The sequence below is a fragment of the Chiloscyllium plagiosum genome, unplaced genomic scaffold, assembly GCF_037043375.1.
Source record: "Chiloscyllium plagiosum isolate Xiang-an unplaced genomic scaffold, Cpla_swu_hap1 HiC_scaffold_14, whole genome shotgun sequence".
In the NCBI taxonomy this organism is placed as follows: domain Eukaryota; kingdom Metazoa; phylum Chordata; class Chondrichthyes; order Orectolobiformes; family Hemiscylliidae; genus Chiloscyllium; species Chiloscyllium plagiosum.
In genome coordinates this window covers 44,028,879-44,041,347 of record NW_028270152.1, presented here as the reverse complement: position 1 = coordinate 44,041,347, position 12,469 = coordinate 44,028,879, and the positions used below count along the sequence as shown (strand labels likewise).

The window sequence follows — 12,469 nt, the reverse complement described above, 5'->3', positions numbered from 1 at the left end:
TTGTCAACCTCAGGCATCAGTTTTATAGAGAAAATTATGGAAACTAGCTGAGACTTATTCTGTCCCTTAGAATTAGTTCATTTGTTGTTCTTGTAGACTGACTGGCTGGATTTAAGCTTTTAGGGAAGGTCACAACAACCCCTCTAAAATGCAGAGGAATTCAAAACCAGTCAAGTTTCTCCCAGTGACCTTCAGTCCTGAATGCGTTGGGTGTATGTTTCTGTGGGGATTCTCTTGATCACCTTTAACTTGGCTGGAAGAGACACCCAAATGCCAGACCCACCATCTGTAATTCCCTGTTCATAGGCTAAGCCATCAAGGTAACTTAAAGCACTCATCGCCCACTATTGAATGCTATAAGAAATATCTTCAATCTCCAATTTAGCCTCCTGGATCAATAGCATACTTCTCCATTTGGAGTGTGGGTGTGAGCATCTGTGCTAATAGCATAAATTAAACAGGGATTATGCTTTAAGCTTGGAGGTGGGCACTGCACTTTTCAGTTATTTTCCAGCCATTATGAATTCTTCAATCATTATGCAGCAGCCTACTTTTCCCAGTAACAGCTCATATTTGCTAAATTTTAGAAAATGTGTTATGGTTAAGGTGATTTTCCTGTGAACAGAAACTGCTCCCTGCCGGTTCTTCAGGAACTCAGTTGAAAACTGTCCACAGTCGAAGGATCACCTGCAGTGTCTCTGTGTCCTGACTTTTCTGAGTTCTCAATCTGTAAATGTCACTACATATCTGTTACCTGTGGAGAAAAGAAAAACTTTCAATTTCCATGAAAATAATTTTAAAGGTTGCATGATTACTATTCTGTGGAAATGGTTTAAATATTCCATTTGAAATGACAGATTAAGTCTGTTTAAGTGTTTGTTTTTCTGATTGTGCCTGTGTTTATTTATGATGAAAGAATAATAGAAAAAGCAAGCTGTTTCTCAAAGTTTCTTTTAAGGAATATGTTTCAATTCTGCAGGAAATCCATCAAATTAAAGCTTGGGAAATATTTCTCTCTCCTGAAAACTTCTGCTATTTTAGTAAATCTGTGGACTGTTTAGTAAAAACTTGTTTGCTGAGAAAAAACAACAGGATGTTCTGGCCATTTAATTGGCAGTAAATGGCTTTGAGAGAGAGATTGTACTATAACACATTTCCAGCTGATGTATTGTGGAATACTTTCTCCATTAGTGAAGCAGCAGGTGTTAATAATGCTGCCATGGTCCTCAGACCCAAATATTATTCCCTTGCTTTGTAATTGTTTGATTTATGCAGAAATCTTACAATCTTGCCCCTTCCTATTTACACCCGGGAAATTAGACTGAAGTTTGCTGACCAACAGCAACTTATAGTAACTGACAATCAAATATTCTACATAATGGGTACCCTGTGGTCTTAACTAAATCTCATTAGCAAAACCAATTCACAGCAACAGCTCACCAGCACATACTTTGAGTGGAAATGGTAGATGCCTAAATGTTTGGATTCTAAAACATTCTGTATCACAGCCTGCTAATGGGTTTTGTATGAAACCTTTAAGTCTACGTGTGGGTTTGAAGATTACTTTTTTTGCAAGGAAGATAAAAAAGGTGATAGGTGATTATCTTTTACTGACAAAGTTGTGTGAATGAACTGCCTTGGCTTAAAAAACAGAGGAAAACTTACAATTTCTAATTTTATCAGAGCTAAGTGCAGAACATCTTATTAACCTTCACAGTCATACGCAATTATGTCTGATTAATGAGGTATGGGTTATAGAGCTTAGCATACATATGTGTCCTAGGTTTTCTGATCATATAGTTGATATAGCCCGTTTATTTTAATTGGGTTATGAAAGGTATCACAAATAAAAAAACCTAAGCCAGTAATTCATTGTTTCTTTGCCATGCTGAATACTTGAGGGGATTGATAATGGGCATCTAGATAAGATTTTATTTTCATTCAGTTATGGGATGTGGGCTGGCATTGCAGCATTTATTGCACATGCTAAATGTCTCTGAGAAGTTAGTGGTGAACAGCCTTCTTGAACTGCAGTCTAATGGTGAAAGAACACCCATAGTACTATTAGAGATGGAGGTATCAGGACTTTAGCCCGATGACAAAGTAGAATTGTAATGTTTCCAAGTCAGGACGGTATGTGACTCCGATGGAATCATGCATCTGATGTCCTTGGTCTGTCATGTGGAGTGCTCTCAGATTCGGAAGGTGTTGAAGAAATCTTGACAAGTTTCTGAACTGCATCTTGTAATTACTACACAGCAATGGGTAGGGTTTCAATCCAGTGAATGCTTTGTCCCGAACAGTATTAATCTTCTCAAGTGTTGTTTGGACATGATCTCAGCTAGGCAAATGGAAAGTAATGCATCACATCTGACTTGCGTTTTGTGGAGAGGCTTTGTCAGGAGTCATGAGGTGAGCATCTGACCTGCTCTTAAAGCCATGTCATTTATAGTCTGGCCTCGTTCAGGTTCTGGTCAACAGTAACTTCCAGAATATTGACAGTGGGCACTTCAACAATGGTTGAATGTCTAAGGGAATATATTTCTCTCATCTCTCCAGGTGAAGATGGGAATTACCTGGTACTTGACTGGCATGAACATTATTTTCCACTGGGCAGCCCATTTGAATTGTCCGGATCTGCTTCGGTTTTTGAGGAATTGAGCATGAAAATAATACACAATTATCAATGATTATCCCCAATTCTGGCTTTATAATAGACTGAAAGTTTTTAATGCACAAGAATTCCTAGAAGCATGGTATTTCAACCAGAACTCTATCAACAAACACATTGACTTGGATCCCATTTACCGTGCCCTGAGAAAAGGAACAGGAAATGACATCACCACAGGAAATGACATTGCCAACACAAGGAAACCCAAACATATAAATAGAAAGCGGGCTACACCACCAGTGCTTCCTCTAGAGCCTCACTGAAGATGTTACTTAGTATGGTGATGACACATCTGAAAACAAACGTTCCACCTCAGCGAGGAAACCCACATCCAGGGGACAAAAAAATCTGCAAATCAACTTCCCAGTTCGGCAAACAAACCCACAACTACGGCAATTTTACTAAGTGCTGCATTCTATCAAAGGATTCTTTCCTGCCAAAAGCAAACATTGTCGCCTCTGGAGAGAAGCTAATTTGCTGTTGTGGAGATGAAGCTCTGGATCTGGAATCATCAACCCACTCTACAGAATGCAGAAAATGACTTGGATCTTGAAAAATGGAACAAAATTCTCCAATATTGCCAAACTTGGAAGATTGGCAAACATTTAAAATATTGCAAATAGTCTGCAACAGGTCACAAATAGGACAGCTGAAAAATAGAATTTAATAGAGTGAAATGTGAGGTAATGTGTTTTGGGAGAAGGGATAGGGAGAAGTAATTTCCAAACATAAACTGGGACTGCCGTAGTGTTAAGGGTTTAGATAGAAAGGAATTTGTTAAGTCTGTACAAGGAAATTTTCTGATTCAATGTGGATGTACCAACTAGAGAAGGTGCAAAACTTGACCGACTCTTGGGAAATAAGGCAGGGCAGGTGACTGAGGTGACAGTGGGGGAGCACTTTGAGGCCAGCGACCATAATTCTATCAGTTTTAAAATAGTGATGGAAAAGGATAGACCAGATCTAAAAGTTGAAGTTCTAAACTGGAGGAAGGTTAATTTTGACGGTATTTGACAAGAACTTTCAAAGTCTGATTGGAGGCAGATGTTCGCAGGTAAAGGGACAGTTGGAAAATGGGAAGCCTTCAGAAATGAGGGGCAAAAGTGAGGACTGCAGATGCTGGAGATCAGAGTCAAGATTAGAATGGTGCTGGAAAACCACAGTAGGTCAGGCAGCATCCAAGGATCAGGAAAATCGACGTTTTGGGCAAAAGCCCTTCACCAGGATTCCAGGTGAAGGGCTTTTGTCCGAAACATCGATTTTCCTGCTCCTCTGATGCTGCCTGACCTGCTGTGCTTTTCCAGCACCACTCTAATTTGAACCTTCAGAAATGAGTCCAGAGACAGTATATTCCTGTTACAATGAAAGGAAAGGCTGGTAGGTGTAGGGAATGCTGGATGACTGAAGAAATTGAGGGTTTGGTGAAGAAAAAGAAGGAGCCATATGTCAGGCATAGACAAGATAAATCAAATAAGTCCTTAGAGTATGAAGACAGTAGGAGTATACTTAAGAGGGAAATCAGGAGGGCAAAAAGGGGGCATGAAATAGCTTTGGCAAATAGAGTTAAGGAGAATCCAAAGGATTTTTTTACAAATATATCAAGAACAAAAGGGTAATTTTTGCAAGGTTTGTGAAGGTTTGTAGCTCAGGTTGAGGTTTAGGGTGTAGGTTTGCTCGCTGAGCTGTAGGTTTGACATCCAGACGTTTCATTACCTGGCTAGGTAACATCATCAGTGGCAACCTCCAAGTGAAGCAAAGCTGTTGTCTCCTGCTTCCTATTTATATGTTTGTCCTGGATGGGGTTCCTGGGGTTTGTGGTGATGTCATTTCCTGTTCTATCAACCATTTATCAATCCCTCAGAAAACAAACAGGAAGTAGTGGTTGTAGAAGATTGTTTTTCAGACTGGAGGCGTGTGACCAGTGGAGTGCCACAAGGATCGGTGCTGGGTCCACTGCTTTTGATCATTTATATAAATAATTTGGATGCAAGCATAAGAGGTATAGTTAGTAAATTTGCAGATGACAGCAAAGAAGGTTACCTCAGATTACAACGGGATCTTGATCAGATGGGCCAATGGGCTGAGAAGTGGCAGAGGGAGTTTAATTTAGATAAATGCGAGGTGCTGCATTTTGGGAAAGCAAATCTTAGCAGGACTTATACACTTAATGGTAAGATCCTAGAGAGTGTTGCTGAACAAAGAGACCTTGGAGTGCAGGTTCATAGCTCCTTGAAAGTGGAGTCGCAGGTAGATAGGATAGTGAAGAAGGCATTTGGTATGCTTGCTTTTATTGGTCATAGTATTGAGTACTGGAGTTGGGAGGTCATGTTGCAGCTGTACAGGACATTGATTAGGTCACTTTTGGAGTATTGCATGCAATTCCAGTCTCCTTTTTATCAGAAAAATGTTGTGCAACTTGAAGGGGTTCAGAAAAGATTTGCAAGTATGTTGCCAGGATTGGAGGATCGGAGCTACAGGGAGAGGCTAAATAGGCTGGGGCTGTTTTCCCTGGAGCGTTGGAGACTGAGGGGTGACCTTATAGAGGTTTACAAACTTATGAGGGGCATGAATAGGATAAATAGACAAAGTGTTTTCCCTGGGGTCTGGGAGTCCAGAACTAGAGGGCATAGGTTTTGGGTGAGAGGGGAAAGATATAAAAGAAACCTAAGGGGCAACTTTTTCACGCAGAGGGTGGTACATTTATGGAATAAGCTGCCAGAGGAAGTGGTGGAGGCTGGTACAATTGCAACATTGAAAAGGCATTTGGATGAGTATATGAATAGGAAGGGTTTGAAGGGATATGGGCCAGGTGCTGGCAGGTGGGACTAGATTATATTGGGATATCTGGTCAGTTGGATGAATTGGACTGAAGGGTCTGTTTCCATGCTATACATCTCTATGACTCTGTGGACTTAATGGCACAGTTCTTAACAGTGTGTAGAACAAAAGGGCTTTAATCAGGAAATCCCGAGAGAATGGTTAGCAGATATCGGATATTGGGTACCAAAAATATAGACATTTAACAGAATCTTTTTGGGTCTAAGAACTATGGCCGATGGCAAGGTTAGTGGCAGAATCAGGAAACCAAGTGTGACAAGACCAATCTTGACATGGAGATCATCTCTCTCCACCTTTCCTGCCTTCATGGGCAGCATGATGAGATTCTTGGTAGGCAGCAGTAAGAGGCAAATTGATACTCATTATTGATTGTTAAAACAATATGATATCTCCAAAACTCACAACATATTCAGGCTGCTCTCTTACCAAGCTCTGATTTAAGCTGAACATTGGGAAGATACAAAAAGGAAACCAGAGCAAGCACGTCAGCACTTGTTCTGAAGGACCTCCATCTTGCAAACAGGGCACCAGCATCTCATGATACACTCCATTGGCCTTGGCTGGATGCACCCCATATCTACCGGCATTGGTATCCAGCACATGCAAGCCTTTAATGTCTCATGGCACATCTCCAATCAACTTGCACATTGCTTTTGCACTTCATTGTTGCACCTTGGGCTGCACCAACAACTCTTATTGTAATGCTACTGGATTCAGGGATACTCAGCCAGCTTAAGAACTGGAAAAGGCTACACTTCTGGGCTCTTGCTTGCAGTCATTGCACTAACTCTCTGTACCTCCACCCAGATGCTCAGAGCATCGCATTGCATTGCCGTTTGTGCTTTGCCACCTCAGCCAGAGATACCAGGCTCATATTTCTGTCCTGCCATGCTGTTTAGCACAGACACAAAACTATACAGTTGTCAGCAGGGCTCAGTCAAGTCAAGGGGAATAACCTTTGTTCAAGGAATACAAGCAATGTAAGTCAAGGGCAGCCTCTGATACTGGTCCCTATTATGTGTTGTTTTCCTATTGGAATGAGGCAAGTACTACAGCAGCCAAAAATGGGTGTCCAGCTGTTGTTTTGATGTAGATGGGGAAATGTCGTGAGCAAATAAGTAGCAACTGGTGTCAGAGTTTGGGATGGGTGAAAGTAAACTGGGAAGATGCTTCAGCCATTGGTGAGAGTTATAGAACACGAGTCTTGGTAGGAGGTGGGTTACGGGAGCAGAGACAAAGTGAGTATGAGATATGGAGATTAGATAGTGGCACTTATGCAGAAAGATGGATAAGGGCATTGACCTTGTTCATATCATGCTGAGCATTCCTCTAGATGGCTGAGACTGCTTAAACGCAAGCTCACCCTCCAATCAGGCTGGCTGACGTGATCCAGTGTCGTGACCTCCAGTGCTGGTCTTTGAGGAGGAGGAAGTTCCTCATGGACACCAGTCTGTCCATCAGTACCCTGTCTGCAAAGCAGGGCAATGAATTCCTCTGTCTGCCATGTCTGGGACAAATGTCACGAATGGTGCGAGGCCAGCCCTGTACTGACTATTCTTCCCCAGTAACACAATGGGCTTTTAAAGATGGGGTGGACACAAAGCATGGTAATGAATTCTGGGATGTCTGCAGAGTGGTGAGTTGTTCTAGGGACAGTACATGGCAAGGTGGGGCAAAAGTTAGACATGAGAGATGCTATGGGTGGGATAGATAATTAATAAGGTGAGCTTGGTCATTTAGGATGACAGAACTCCTGAGACGTTCTGATAACAAATTCTCCCAAAAAATCTTGCACAACTTGGACTTAGCCAAGAATAGCATAAAATTCATTGAGTATAATAAAAGAGGTAGATTATGCTGAACCTTGAATAATGCATCCCATAATGCTCAGTACCCATTAAGAAAGGCGTAATAATCCTCAAGAGAATGCAGAAGAAATTTATCAAATGGTTCCAAGAATGATGTATGTTTAATCTGCAAAGTTAGGTTGGAAAGACTAGGGTTGTTTTCCTTGGTGTCAAGGTAATTTAAGGGGCAATTTAATAGACGTGAACAAGACTTTGACAGACAGGAGTAAAGAAGAAATGGAAAATCCTTCCATTTACTTTATGGTACATTGATGGTGCGCCTGAGAGTTGAACTCACCCAGTCAAGTGGACAGTATTTCATCACACTGCTGACTTGTGCCCTGTAGATGGTGGACAATATTTGGAGAGTCAGGAAATGAGTTGCTCACCAGAATGTTCCCAAACTCTGACCTGCTCTTGTATCCACAGTATTTAAATGGCTGATCTAGTTTAGTTTCAATTCCATGGTTCAATTCCTAAGAAAGTTAATAGTGATTAGGTGGTGGAATGTCTTTGAATGTCATGGGGAAATGGTTAGAATTTCTCTTGATGGAAATGGTCATTTTGTGGCATTTGTATGGCAGGGGTGTTTCTTGTCGTCTATCAGTCTGAATGTAAAATATCGTCAAAATCATGCTGCACTTGAACGTCAACTGCTTCAGTATTCAGAGGAACCTCAAATGGTGCTGAACATTGTGCAATCTTCAGCGAATATTCCTACTTCTGATTTTATGATGGAGGGAAGGGCATTGATGAAGCAGCCGATGATGGTTAGGTCTAGGAACCTACACTGAGGAAATTCTGCAAAGAGATCCTGACACTGAAATGATTAGTCTCAACAACCACAACCAAACTTCTTTGTGCAAGGTGTGACTGCAATAAGTGGTATGTTTTCCCACTGATTCCTATTAACTTCAGCTTTGCTAGGATTTCTTAATACTATACTCAGTCAAAAGTTGTCATGATGTCAGAGCAAGCACCCAACTTCAACTCGAGTTAAAACATAGAAACATAGAAAATAGGAGCAGGAATAAGCCATACGGCTCCTAAAGCCTGCTCCATCATTCAGTATGGAAATGTGTTGCTGGAAAAGCGCAGCAGGTCAGGCAGCATCTAGGGAACAGGAGAATCGACGTTTCGGGCATTAGCCCTTCTCCAGCAGCTTTTCCAGCAACACATTTCCATCTCTGATCTCCAGCATCTGCAGACCTCACTTTCTCCCCATCATTCAGTATGACTCAGACTGATCATCCAGCTCGGTATCTTGTTCACACTGTATCCTCATACCCTTTGATCACTTTTAGCCCTAAGAACTACATTGAACTCCTCATGAAAACATTTAATATTTTGACCTCAACCACTTTGCAGAGAATTGCACAAGCTCACAACTCTCTGGGTGGAGAAATTTCTCCATATCTCAGTCCTACATAATTTACCCTGTATTAAACTGTGACCCTTACTTCTGGGCTGCCTGGTCATTGGGAACATCCTGTATTTACCCTGTCTGGTCCTACTTAGAACAGTACAGTATAGGAACAGGCCCTTCTGCCCATTATGTCTGCCTGGGCCACAGTACCATTTGAACTAATCCCATCTGCCTGCACATAGTCTGTATCCCTCTATTTCCTAATTGTTCATATGTATGTATAATGTTGCTATTATATCTCCTTCTACCATCTCCCCGGCAACATTTTTAGATACGTATCACCCTCGTTGTGTAAAGAAATCATCGTACATCTGTTTTAAACATATTCCTCTCACCTTAAACCTGTGTCCCCTTGCATTTGACAGTTCCACCCTATCCATTCCCCTCATAATTTTGTAAACTGATCTCTGACGCAAAAGCAAAAACAGTCCAAGTTTGTCCAAACTCTCCTTATAGCAAATACTCTTCAGTCCCAGCAACAACTTAGTAAGCCTCTTTTGCTCCCTCTCTAAAACCTCCACACCCTTCTTATAGTGTGGTGATCAGAAATGCACACAATATTTCAAATGTGGCCTAACTAAAGTTTTACTGAGCTGAAACATGACATGCTACCTTCTAAACTCAGTGACCTGGTCAGTGAAGGCAAGCATGTGGTATGCCTTCTTTACCATCTTACCTACTTGTATTGCCATTCTCAGGGAGCCATGGACTTATACCCCAAGCTCCCTCCGTATTTCAGTGACTCTAAGGGTCCTACCATTTACTATATACTTTCGTCTTACATTTGACCTCCCAAAATGCATGACCTTGTCCAGATTAAACTCCATCTGCCATTTCTCCACTCAACTTTCCAAACGATCTATAACCTGCTGTATCATTTGACAACTTCCTTCCTATTCATAACTCTACCAGTGTATCAGTCTTCTGCAAATTTATTAACCTACATTTTAATCTAAATTATGTATATACATTACAAATAAAAGAAGTCCCAGCACTGATCCTTGCAGAACATCACTGATCACAGACCACAAGTCAGAAAAACACCCCTCTCCAAATACCCTCTTTTTTGTTTCTCTCTATGACCAAACTAGTTTTTTTTATCAACCTACCAACTCACCATGGATCCCATTTAATTTAATCTTCTGGACGAGCTTACAATGAGGGACCTTGTCAAATGCTTTAGTAAAGTCCACGTCGGCATCATCCACTATCCTCACTCCGCAATCATCTTTGGCACTTCCTCAAAGAACTCAATCAAATCTATGAGGCAAGACATCCCCCACACAAAACCATGCTGACTATCCCTAGTAAGTCCATTCTTTTCAAAATGAGAGTAAATCCTGTCCCTAAGAATCTTTTCCGATAATTTCCCTATCATTGATGTAGGCTCACTGGCCTAGAATTTTCTGGATTATCCCTGTTGCACTTCTTAAATGAAGGAACAAGGTTGGCTAGTCTGCAGTCCTCTGGGACTTCACCTATGGCAAGAAGATATAAACACGTTAAGATGTCAAGGCCCCAGCAATCTCCTCCCTTTCCGCCCTCCGTATCCTGGAATAAGTCTCATCAGGCTCTGAGGACTTAAGTACCTTAACGTTTTTCAAGATACCCAACACTTCCTCTTTCTTAATATTGACATGCCCGAGAATATCAACAAACCCCTCCCTAATCTTAACATCATCCATGCCCTTATCCTTGGTGTATACCAATGCAAAGTATTCAATAAGTCCGGTTAGAATTTCATAGGTATCTGAGATTCATCCCAATTCTTTCTTCTCCTCTCCAACCTATCACCTTCACCTCACCTCCATCCACCAATTGCACTCTCAGCTACCTTCGCCCCAGCCCCACACCCCTCCCATTTATCTCTCCACACCCCGCCTCTCCCCAGAGTCCCAGCCTGATTCCTAATGAAGGGATTTTTCCTGCTCCTCGGATGCTGCCTGACTTGCTGTGCTTTTCCAGCACCACTCTAATCTTGACCCAATTCTTTTAAACTCCAGTGAATATAGCCCTAACTGATCCAGTCTCTCTTCATACATCAGTCCTGCCATCCCACTCTGATAAATGTTTGTTGCACCTCTTCCAGAGCAACAGTGTCCCTCCTTAGATAAGGATATCAAAACTGCACACAATACGCCAGGTGTAGTCTCACCAAGGCCCTGTACAATTGAAGCAAAAGATCTTTGCTCCTATACTTGAATCCTCTCACTATGAAGATCAATATACTCTTTGCATTCTTCACTGCCTGCTGCAGCTCCTTGCTTCCTTTCAGTGACTGGTGTAAACAGACACTTAGGTTTTGTTGCATTTCCCCTGTTGCCCATCTATTGCTGTTCAGATACTGATTTACCTCTCTGATAGTCTCACATTTGTCTCCATTGTATTTCTTGTGCCATGGATTTGCCCACTCACTCAATATGTCCAAGTCCCACTGAAGCATCTTTGCATCCTCCTCACAGCTCATCTTCCCACCCAGCTCTGAGTTCAGCTCCTTTTTCTATGTATGGACTAAAGATGTCAGGAACTATGGTTCTCAACGAAACTAAACTGAGCATCAGTGAGCAGGTAAGTTCTGTTTGATAGAACTTTCAATAACACCTTCTCTCACTTTAATGATCAAGAGTAGACTGGTCGATCAGGAATTGCCTCGGTTAGATTTGTGCTGCTTTTTTTCAAACGGACATGACTGAGCAACCTCTACGTTGTTGGGTACATGCTGATATTGTGGAACAGCTTGTCTTAGGATGCGGCTAGTTCTGAAACACAAGTCTCCAGCACCATTGCTGCAATGCTGTCTCGCTGCCATGTGGAGTGAATCGATTTTGCTGAAAACTGAAACATGTGATTCTGGAGACCTCAAGTGGTGGCTGAAATGGATCACCCACTTGCTATTTCTTGCCGGAGGTAGTTGCAAATGCTTCAGTCTAATCTTCTGGGTTTCTCTATAATGGAGGATGAAAATATTTGTGGAACCTCCTCCTTTGTTGTTCAGTTAACCACCAGCATTTATGACTTGATGTGGTAAAATTGCAGAGATTTGACCTGATTGTATGATTGTAGGGGTTGCTTAGTCCGTCTATACTCAGTGTTTTTGATTTTTTTGTAATGCAAATAATTCTGATGCTATAGCTTCATCAGGTTGACATCTCCTTTTTATGTATACCTGGTGCCCTCCTGCATTCTTCATTGAACCTGGGTTGATCCTCTGATTTGGTGTTAGTAATAGAGTAGGTGATATGTTGGGCCTTGAGGCTACAGATTAGCTGCTGATGGCAAACACCATTTCTTCAGTGCCCAGTCTTGCATTACTAAATCTGTTCAAAATGAAATTCATTTTAATAAGTTGGGAATGCCACACAACATGGTGGACGGTTTTGGCTCCATGAGGACTGTTCTTTAGTCACTCCTGCCAATCCTGTCATGGACTGATACACCTGCAACAGGTAGGTTAAAGAGAATGAGGTCAACTAGATTTGTTCCTCTCACTACCTGCAGTAGACCAGTCTATCAGCTATGTCCATTAGAGCTTGACAAGCTTGATAAGTGGTGGTGCCACTACACTCTTGGCATAAGGTAAGAAACTGGAAAAGGGGAGGTAGAAATCAGCCTCCAGAACAAAGACAAATAAAATGAGAAACGAGAAGTTTTGATAAATGGGGAATGGTTTTTCTTTTTTAAAAAAAG

The 12,469-nt window shown here is 41.6% G+C and overlaps 1 protein-coding gene across 14 annotated transcripts in view; it reads left to right on the top strand.

Annotated features, from left to right (window-relative positions):
- Window positions 1-12,469, top strand: part of cadpsa (Ca2+-dependent activator protein for secretion a) — a 598,940-nt gene that overhangs the window by 490,382 nt on the left and 96,089 nt on the right. The window lies entirely within an intron of this gene.